Below are 10,447 nucleotides of genomic sequence, written 5' to 3' on the forward strand. Positions count from 1 at the left end.
ATGGCATATGCTACCTTGCCTATTTCTGCTGGGAACCAGTACGCCCCGTTATATGAAGTGTGGTACAGCAGTTATATTACCAAATCGAGGTTTACACTTCAAGCCTCAAGGTGAGTGACAGCATTCATGACGTAATGTTCATGGGAAAAAACATATCGACACGTTTTTTTCCATTACTTCCTTATCTAGCCATCATAGTTTTTTATTGGAACTTTTCATTAGGACTATTTTTACACGTGTTTGAATTGTAAATTCTCAACGTAACTCGAAAACTAAACACACGTTACGATGCCGCAATGAGTTTCACTCTAGAGTCTATATTATGACATTTTTCGGTTTATAGTTACTGACGAAGATTTATAATTAATACATATTATTTAGATTATCTTTAAAAGGATACTATTTTAATTATTAGTAATAGTTTATAAAAAATACGTGGGGTCCTTTTTTGAGTGTATTAGACGACATCGGGTCCTATTTGGTATGGAGGGTAGAAATAAGGAGCACCATCTTGTATAGGGGACAAGTTGAAAAAGAGTTCACCTGAAAATGGTAAGTAATTGTTTGGAAGACTATGAAATAACGTAATATAACGAAATATCGTTAGTGTAGTAAATGGATATTATATTAATATAAGCAGATTTAAACAAATTAAAATTGATATTTTATTATTCTTCGAGACTTGTGTAATTAAAAAAACGTAATTACGTAAGAATTGTTCCTTTCCTTCTTAATTTAGTATCCTACTCTAATAGTTTATTGCGATTTTTTTAATATCTTTCCACTTGCTACTGTGGCGCCACCTTAATTGGCTCCATCGCAGCGGACACTTTTTAATACACTGATATGGTGCTTCTTACCCTCTTCTTCTACCCTCCATACTATTTGGAATAACACAGCATCGTTACGTGAATGAGTGAATTAATGTATAAACAGTCCCCCACTTTAAGAAATATGGTTGAAGGCTTAATTATAAGTCTTTTTCATATGTATGGTATTACGCATACCTACTACTTTGGGAGATAGCGGCAAAGGGAACATCTTTCACCGAGCCCGTGCTCGGAAATTGTGTATATACAAAACTATCTTGTAAATGTCGTTAGCGAGATTCGAGCATCTGTCAAATATTCTTGCGTTGTATGATAGCTACTGCCACACTACGTAGAACCGCTGCCTTCGCAGAGCGGTATCACAGTGCGTTCGTTACCAGAGATATTCTTTTGCTATGAACCAACGGTCTGTGGAATGAAACTCCCCCACGATGTTTCCTGACAGCCATGAGGTTCGCGGAGAGTACCTACTCAACGGTAGACAGCGGTCTGGCTGTGTCCCTGGCATTGTTGACGGCTAAGAGCGACATAGCCACTCATCATCAAGTGTGAAATATGCTCGTATGCCCATAAAACACAAAAATACTCCTTGTAAATAATATTACAGTAATTAAGAATTTTAATAAAAAAAACAAACCTAAATATTTTAGTCACCTTTTTTTAAAATTATTAAAAAATAATAAAAGGATTTAAAAAAAAATCCGTTCTCTACAACTATATCTTCTTTGTGTATCTCAAATAGTATCAGATTCTGAGCTAAGTTAAAAATTTCAGGCCTCTAACTCTAGTTATTTTTAAATTAATTACTAATTTCGAGCCACGTTGCTCAAAGCGAGCTAGTAAATACGCGGTAGACTATTTAATAAAATATTTTAAGCTTTTTCATTGTGACCGTTAACCTACACATTGGAATAGATATTAGTGTAATTTCTTTTTATCAGTTACACTACCGCTGAAAAATCGGATTATCAATACAACAATCAATCTTAAAATCGATATTAACACAAGAATTGCTACTAAAATCGCTGCTGCAACGTCTAGCAACAAATATTGGTGAAGCGGCAAGTCTCTTGCGGGCGAGTGGAGGGGAGCTCGGTGTCCCCATCGGATGACCCTTTCTGTCCAATAGACGGCCGTGTCCAGCGGGTCGGCTTGTCGGTCGCTCCAAATGTTCGACGCTCTTCGTGCATTCTGAAACAATATTACTGTTACGCCGGTAACAGTAACGCCATTTATCGCCGAATAGTCGAACGAATATCGAAGGATCTAGAAGCACCTAGAACGCTCGAGATGTACACCGCCATCTATTGTCAGATAGCGGAAACTACTACTAGAGAGGTGTGGAATATTCTCGATACTTCTAGGGATGAGGTATCGGCTATTAAAGCGTTGTAGAGATGGCACGCAGTGAGTCAGGACTCGGTCAGGAATCGGAACTACTCGAAGCGCAACAGCGAACGGATCACCTGAACCGAAGCGGTACGTGCGAATTGAGGGTTATAAAGTGTTTGTTGATTGTTTTAAAGTGGTTGTGAAGTGTTTGACACCCGTATCTTTAGACGTTTCGTAAAATAGTCCTCCACTCTTAACTCATCCGATGATGCTTGAGCATTCCCTCGAAACTTACTCGAGTTTGGTATTTTTAGTCGACCATTACAATATTCCTCAACTGTCCTCGAGTGAGGTAATAATGATGAAAATTTGATCAAGCTAGCATCAAACCCATAGAGTTCTGTAGTCTATGGTCATTGTTTAATGTCAAAGTCAAGCTGCCGCTGTCTGTTTGACACTAGATGAACTTGTTTGATGTTTTGGTTGCTGAGTTAATCGTAAATATGTGTGCGTGCGGTAAATCTGAAAGTGTATTATTTATTTACTAACCTATTATTATTTTAGATTTCGGATCCGGCTTTGTATTTTTATTCGCCGCTTTTGTGTGATTTTGGTTGCATCGTGTTGTTGAAGTGCTTTTCCACAACCACCAGTTTATTATTATATAAATAAAACTTATAATCGCATTGACTTTATTTATCAGGTAGTAAGCAAAATATGTCTCTTATGTAGGTAAATAAAATAAAGAGTTTCAAATATCTAACCTCGAACTATTTACTTTATTAATAAATATTATCAAAGTTAAATTATCAAAATATGCGGGAATCATGAACAGATCCAGGCCATTACAACAATATCATATATTTCCATTTGCGGTCCACATACTATTTGGACATTGATAGAAAACCAGCCTTGAGGAACATTCAAGGTACGTCGCGACGTACCTTGACTTGACAGTTCGCCTACTTCACTCCGGTTAGGAAAATTTTCCAAGGACGTTTGAGTGGAGTTTATTTTTACGACTAATCATACCAAAACGCGTGTTGGAGGTTGAGTCGAGTCGAGTTAAGCTCGTGTAAACGACTAAAGATACGGGTGTAAAGATACGGGTGTAAGTGTTCTAAGTGTTGAATACAGTTTTTAGTTGTACTTTGGTGAAATTTTATTTATTCCGAACCCTCAGCGCCGTAACATTACCTTATAAATGAAAGAACTACGCGGCCGTAAAATTAACACACAAAAAGGTGCAATCACTCTATTTCATTATTGAGAGGTCATTTAACTTTTGTTCGTATAGATGTGGTTTCTTTAATTTGCTGCATGTACATAAATGTTACCGCATTTTCAGCTGGAGAATTTGAGACAATGGAGTTCGCATTCTATGCAAAATTATATTCGAATCAACGTTTCGCAATTAGACTCAACAGCAGCATCTTTAATTATTCAAGTCCGCTGACAAGTGACGAGTCAGACTTGCGTGGCTTTTTTTATGGTCCCCCGGTAGTCGAAATTGGACTATAATTAATTGAAATTATAAGTTTGAACACTGTTATCATTTTATTGTAAAAGATTATTATACTTCTATAATCACAGATTTCGCCAAGACTACACTTTAGACAAATATTAATAAAGACAAACCATAATTAATCTATTTTCAATTTGACGACAGTCTTTAACCAATAAGAAAAGCAAACTTTTGTCAAAGACAATAAATAAATAGTATGCATGCGTGTGTGTGTGTCATATACATGGTAGTGTGTATAATGTTTTTTTTATTCAATTAATGTACATATTTTTATGGATAATTTAAAATAATATTAGCATTCTGCACTCCTTCTCTGTATTCTCTATAAGTGTGGGAAATTTCATATGCCTCCGTCCGCGCAGTTTTCGTAAAAAGGGGTACAAAGATTTGCTTCACGTATTAATCTATAGATGCAATGATGAGCGAGCTACGGCTCACCTTCCGTTAAAAGGTTAATGGAACACAGATATCTAGTTGTAATGCCGCCCCTTACTTTAAGATTTTGTCTCAATTTTAAAGAATACCAGCTCTGCCCTTCAAAACGGATCATAGATTCGCGGCGCTACGGCAGTCTGATGTGATTTTTTTTTCCTACCTAATCTGATGATAGCCTTGAGAGGCTATATCAGCGTAACCTTTACTAGTAAGTGAGCTCACGGGGCTCAAACCTGACGTTGCTAACACGAACCCTAGCAAGAGCCGTGTTTCGCAGAATCTACCACCGGATTGGAAACGCGACCCACTGAGAAGATCCGGCGAGAAACTCAGTGGGCTGTGTCTGAGGACTAATTTACTCCTCGAGCCCTTCGTCGCAAGCGACGGGTTCGACGAGAACGATGACCGGTGCTTGAGGTACCTAGAAGCACCGTTAGTGGATCGGGAGGATCCGATATGACGTGTTTGGGGCGACGTTGACTGCTTTCCATTCTGTCCGCAGGATCGGGAATGTAGTTACCGGCGGCCACGATGAGAGGGTTCTAGTGTCGTGCCGCGTTACCGAAGTGGCTGTTGTGATACAAGTTCTATCGTTTATATATACAACGCTGATTGGCTGTTCCAATCGTGAATTAGACCGACTCAATCTTGACCGTGAGTGAAAGTCAGTGAGTGCGTACCATAGAGATGATTTTACAAAACAATGAATCAACATTGAACATCGAAATCATAATAGCTCCTCTATATGTATTACTATCCATGCTTATTAGAGAACGTCAATTGATGTCAATTAATGCATCCTTACAGGTTAGTACCAAGTGTACATGTGACATATGACGGCTGAAAAATGTAATGAAAAAATAACTTACTGAGGGGATAGCATACTTCGAAGTTCATCCAGGAAAGTTTTCTCTGAGATATCACGGTAGGACACAACTTTACCCAAGCCTACCTTTTCAGTTTGGGCACCATTCAGTGTGCTTAGTGCGAGTTTTTTAACGTTTTCGATAGCGCAAAAGTTAGCTCATATTTGTATGGAATTGGATCGTTTGCCTACGTTTGAAGACTGCGGCTATTCTCTTCGGTCCGGTCCGCACAACAGTCGTCCCGGGACAGCTCAGTCTCCGTGACGCTAATGTCGAGTTTAGATCCAGCGTCCGGTACTTGGGGGTCAATATCGACCGGAGTTTGAGGATGACCGTCCACGCCATATCGGCGTTGGCGGCCGCTCGCTACGCGAGATTCCCCCTCCGGCCGGTGTTGGCCTCCAGGTTGCCGGTCAGGACTAAGCTCGGCATTTATAAGACGTATGTCCGTTCCCGTATCACGTACGCAGCTGCGGCCTGGTATCACCTCATCCCGCAGGGTATGCGGGCGAGGTTACAGGTCCAGCAAAATCTGGCTCTTCGCACGATAGTAGGAGCAGGGCGTTACGTCAGAAATGCCGTAATCGCCTGGGATCTGGATGTGGAGTCTCTCGAGGAGTTCATCCGGAGGCTAGCCCGTAATCTTTACGAGCGGGCTGACGGTGGACTCCACGAGCATCTCCACAACATAGCTTCCTTGCGCGCCAGACCACCTGATGGTCGGGCGCTACCAAGGGAGCTACTGGAACTCCCTACTATATATAAGATAGTCGGCTTAATCGGAGCGATATGGGAGTGCTCATAATGAGTGCCTCCACGGGACTGAGCTATCCTTACTCGTCACTTCCCTCCCACTTCGTTGGGGTGCCCCCCTATGGGGACCCATTTCTCATCCCCGTTGGGTGGACCACTCCCCCGTCTGGGGAGTGTGTTAAATCAAACCCTCCCCGCGACTGTCTTCCCCTTCTGGGGAGCCCTGAGCGGGTGAGCGCCTAACTAGTGCCGCGGCCCCCCCTCTGGTTTGTAGAGGTGGGGGCCATCGTATTATGTTTATGTATGTATATTTCGTCGATGTTGTGCGGCCAATTACACGCTGCAAAAAGCACCCTTCCCCTATTCTGGTCCTGCACCCACATCACCGTTTGCCCCGAGGCCCGTTCCGTACGTACGACGTACGAGGGGTACGACGACCCCTCTTGCTTGCTTGCTTGCCTAGATTTGCCGCTAGGGGCGCTGTTCCAACTGCATACAAAAATAGGGCTAACTTTTACGATAACGAGAACGTTAAAAAAAACTAGCACTAACCACACATATGTCGGTCTCCAAATAATGGTACCACCAACATGGGCTTGTCAGTTGTTATTGCCTCTGTGATGCCCAAAAGTCCTCCGTGTCCGACGAATGCTATTAGGTACTCTCGAATGCTCTGTGAAGTATGAAACTTTATAAATTGTTTAATTTTTACTATTTTGAACTTAATGGTCATATGCATTACGTACCTGCATTTTACTGAATTTATTTGTAACCTCAAACAATATATGCGTAGAAGGGTTAATAGAGGTCGCAAGAAGAATAGTTAAGCGCACACAAAGTGTCACGAATGTTTCATTCATATTATTACCTAATGTAACAGAATACAAAAATCAAACGATTTACGAAAATATAGTTATGCATTGTTAGTTAAGGACGGTTGCCAACTGCTTCGCGTTATATTGTTTTTCAAAATATGAATAAGGTGATACTAAATGTATTCATGCTTAGTTTAGTAAATAGATAATGTATTCCGTTTAGTTTAGAGTGCTCTTCCAGATGTCCACGGTCAAGATACGGTCCCCAGAAACGTGCGCCAGAAATGTCACATCTAGATGTAAAAATGACATTTCATAATTTGAGTATGGATCACGGATCCCCTCATCTCTTTTTTATCATCGCACCTCCCGCCATCGGAGCAGAGTTCATCCATATTATCTGGAACCGCTGCGTTCATCGACAGTGCGTTTCCAGAGGTATTTTTTGCCACGTACCATCCGGCTATGGAATGAGCTCCCCTCCACGGTGTTTCCCGAAGTCCATGGGCGACGGTAACCATCAGGTGGGCCGTATGCTCGTCTGCATACAAGGGCTATAATAAAAAAAAGAGTAACGGTAGGGGACCAAGAAAATACAAGAGAAAATTTACAATGAATGAACAAGAGATTTTCTAGATCCATCTAGAATTGAAATAGGTTGTGCTGCACTTTTTGAATGCATTGATGTAACCTCGCCTAATCATCTCCTTTGGCATAGTTGTACACTAATAAAACTGAAATCCAATTTATAAACGTCGAAACCAAATAATAATATAGTCGATAAAACGTGATTTATTATGATTTGGTTGAACGTAGACTTTTATGTTTCCTTCTTTGATGTAATAAATCCTTCTGAATCTCGAAACACGACAAGGATATGTAGCTTAGTATCCCCTCCTGGCTGAGCCTTTGCTCGCCCACCTGTCCTGGTGAAACTGGAAAGGCCTCCGGGCCGCCAGTAATCTTTCAATTAGTGTATACATAATAAAAAAAAAAATTGTGCTTATGTAACAGATAATATTGGGGAATCCACTTCACATCCAGTACGTTTCCTACAAGGGCGCCTTCCTCAGCGCTATCTTTATATTTCCAGATAACTTACTTGAGACCTTAGAACTTATATCTCAAGGTGGGTGGCGCATTTACATTGTGGATGTCTATGGGCTCCAGTCACCACTTAACACCAGGTGGGCTGTGAGCTCGTCCACGCATCTAAGCACTAAAAAAAAAAAAAAGATAACTCTCTGCTTCAGTTTGGAAAGAGTTTTCATTATAATATCCTCCTTGTACCTACTTGGGTAATGTAGATGTCTTGATTAAGAACCCAAAACTACATAAAATTACACCGTTTTTGGATTCGTTTACGAAACGTTCTAAATACTGAAAACAATAAATTGAAACTCCTATTGAAACCTTAATAATAATAGCTTTTCGATTTTCGTGAGTCGTAGATATAGTAGAACTAACAGAACGAAACAAACTGCCAAAGCTGAAGATACGATTACTTTGATAAGTTCGTTCAATGAAACATAAAAATCAATAAAGCGGTAGGCAGCGGCTTGGCTCTGCCCCTGGTATTGCTGAGGTCGATTAGCGACGGTAAAGACTCACCATCAGGTGGGCAGCATTCTCGTCTGCCTATAAGGCAAAAAAAAAATCAAGTTCATAGAAAAATAAGCAGTAGTTAGAAAAATATTAAGCAACCATATAGACGACAAACACCCATGAAGTGAAGTGAAGTGAAACATAAGATTAAACCTTAAAAGTAGTTTTAATTTTAACAATATTCGTCGTTTTTTTCTCATTTAACAGTTCTAAGCTGGTACGGAAATTCATTATGGTTTGGTTAAGAGTTATTTTCTAGTATTTTCATATGTTCTATCGAGATTCACACGATGAATCGGTCACCCTAATATCTTTTTAAGTACCTAATCGCGGTAATACCTATTGCTGACAAAGAAGTTTGGTCGGCATGCATCGACGATTTACTGTATTTCAGATTCGTATATAAGCTATTTATTAGTTGATAACACCGTTTTTATGTAGGTATGTTATACATATTATTTATTTCGCGGTAATATTTAAATTTCTCATCACACCAATCTTTCGTCACGTTATACCACAAATTAATGTTATGTATGTATTTTAAAAAATATTCACATACACACTATGCGTATGTATTGCGTTGCGCATTTATTAAGGTAGGTATGTCAAAATGTAATTTTTGATCTATCTCATAGATGTTTTTAATAATGTTGAATTTAATCAAATATTGGGTACATTTGAATATATAGGAAATATACGTTATTTTTAAAAACCGTTGTATTGTGACACTTATCGTACGAATTTTTTTTGTTTCTGCCACGAAGCAAACAAGCGTTTCGGTTTGAAAGATACGACTATAAGAAAAATTGAAACTTTCATGTATTTGGTGGTTTTATCTGCGTTATTACGTTACGATATTTGTGATCTTCGGTTACTATTTAAATTCGGTCGAGAATTCGTCTTATGTGCGTCCCACAGAGAGTTTCTCCATATCTTTTCAGCGGGTCGCGTTTCCGATCCGATGGTTGATTCAGCAAAATACCGCTTTCGCTAGGGAAAACTTTAGCAAATTCGTCAAAACTGAGCCTCGTGAGCTTGCCTACACCTTCCGTGAAACTAACATAATCTAGCTAATAATAGGAGGGACAAAACCCAATCTTAGATGCAAATAGAGCCATAAAAAAAAATGAACAAATTTAGATAAAACCAAAAACAATTTGAAGCTATAAAACATACAACTTACGATCTTTAGAAAGAACTCTCCTCTATTGTGTTCTCCGCTATTATAGGTCTTTTTTCAAACGAGCTTTAAGGAATCCCTAGCATTAGGCTGTGCAGCTAGCATTGCTGATGTCCATAAGCGTCGATAACCACTCGTCCGTCATCAGTGTTCTTACTGCAAGTTTCACAACGTTCTCGATAGCGTAAAAGTTAAGCCAATTTTGTATGCAGTTGGAACAGCGCCCCTAGTGGCAAACGTACGCAAACGATCCCATTCCATACTAATATTATCTAACTTTAACGTTATCGAGAACGTTAAAAAACTAGCACTAAGTACACAGGTGGACAGTTTGTCTGGTTGCAACAAAAAACGTAACAGATTAGACTACACCTAAAATGAATATAGTCGTATCTTATCTTTCGATATTGATGGATTCTTAAGATGTAGACAGTATTTTATAAACCCAATATATAAAAGCAATTTTTATTTATTCATTCAATATTTGATTAGATTAGATTTCCTTGAAGTATCAAGGAATTGAATTGAATTTATCGCAGGTCAACAACTGCATGCACACTTTGTATTTATAGGTGAATTACGTATAGGTAATATAAGTAAATTAACATTAGAATGAATATTGTGATTTTGTTTGTTTGAACGAATTCGGAATAGTAACCCTCTGAGAAAATCTATCGAAATACACAAATATTAATAATGTTATGGATTACGTATCACGTCAAACTCTACGAAAAGTTCGACAAGTATAGTTACGAAGGTTTCTATACCTGTTTAATATTTATATCTTGTTCTATTTATGCGCCTATACCTGTTCTATGCCTCCCTCCTCGCGTCGTTTCCTCACTTCTGAGGGTCGTGACCATTATATGTCGACAGGATTTTGCTCCTTGTAATGTACCGCCAGCGCCTCCGGTCATTGGCCGCATGAAGGGCGTCGTGGAATGGGATCTCTAGTGTGGTGCGGATTTGGTCGAACCACTTTGTCGGACTGCGCCCGCGCGGTCTCTTTTCCTCGATCTTCCCTGTCACGAATAGTCTCTCTAAGCTATCCGGTGTTTTCCGAGCAATATGACCGAAGTACTCGAGTGCGCGGCGAAGGCAGAGTG

General features: G+C 39.6%; 1 pseudogene; it reads right to left on the minus strand.

Annotated features, from left to right (window-relative positions):
* Nucleotides 1-6,288: 6,288 nt before the first annotated feature.
* On the minus strand, nt 6,289-7,827 carry LOC149501743 (uncharacterized; annotated as a pseudogene).
* Nucleotides 7,828-10,447: the final 2,620 nt, after the last annotated feature.

Source organism: Bombyx mandarina, chromosome 12 (assembly GCF_030267445.1).
Source record: "Bombyx mandarina strain Sakado chromosome 12, ASM3026744v2".
In the NCBI taxonomy this organism is placed as follows: Eukaryota; Metazoa; Arthropoda; class Insecta; order Lepidoptera; family Bombycidae; genus Bombyx; species Bombyx mandarina.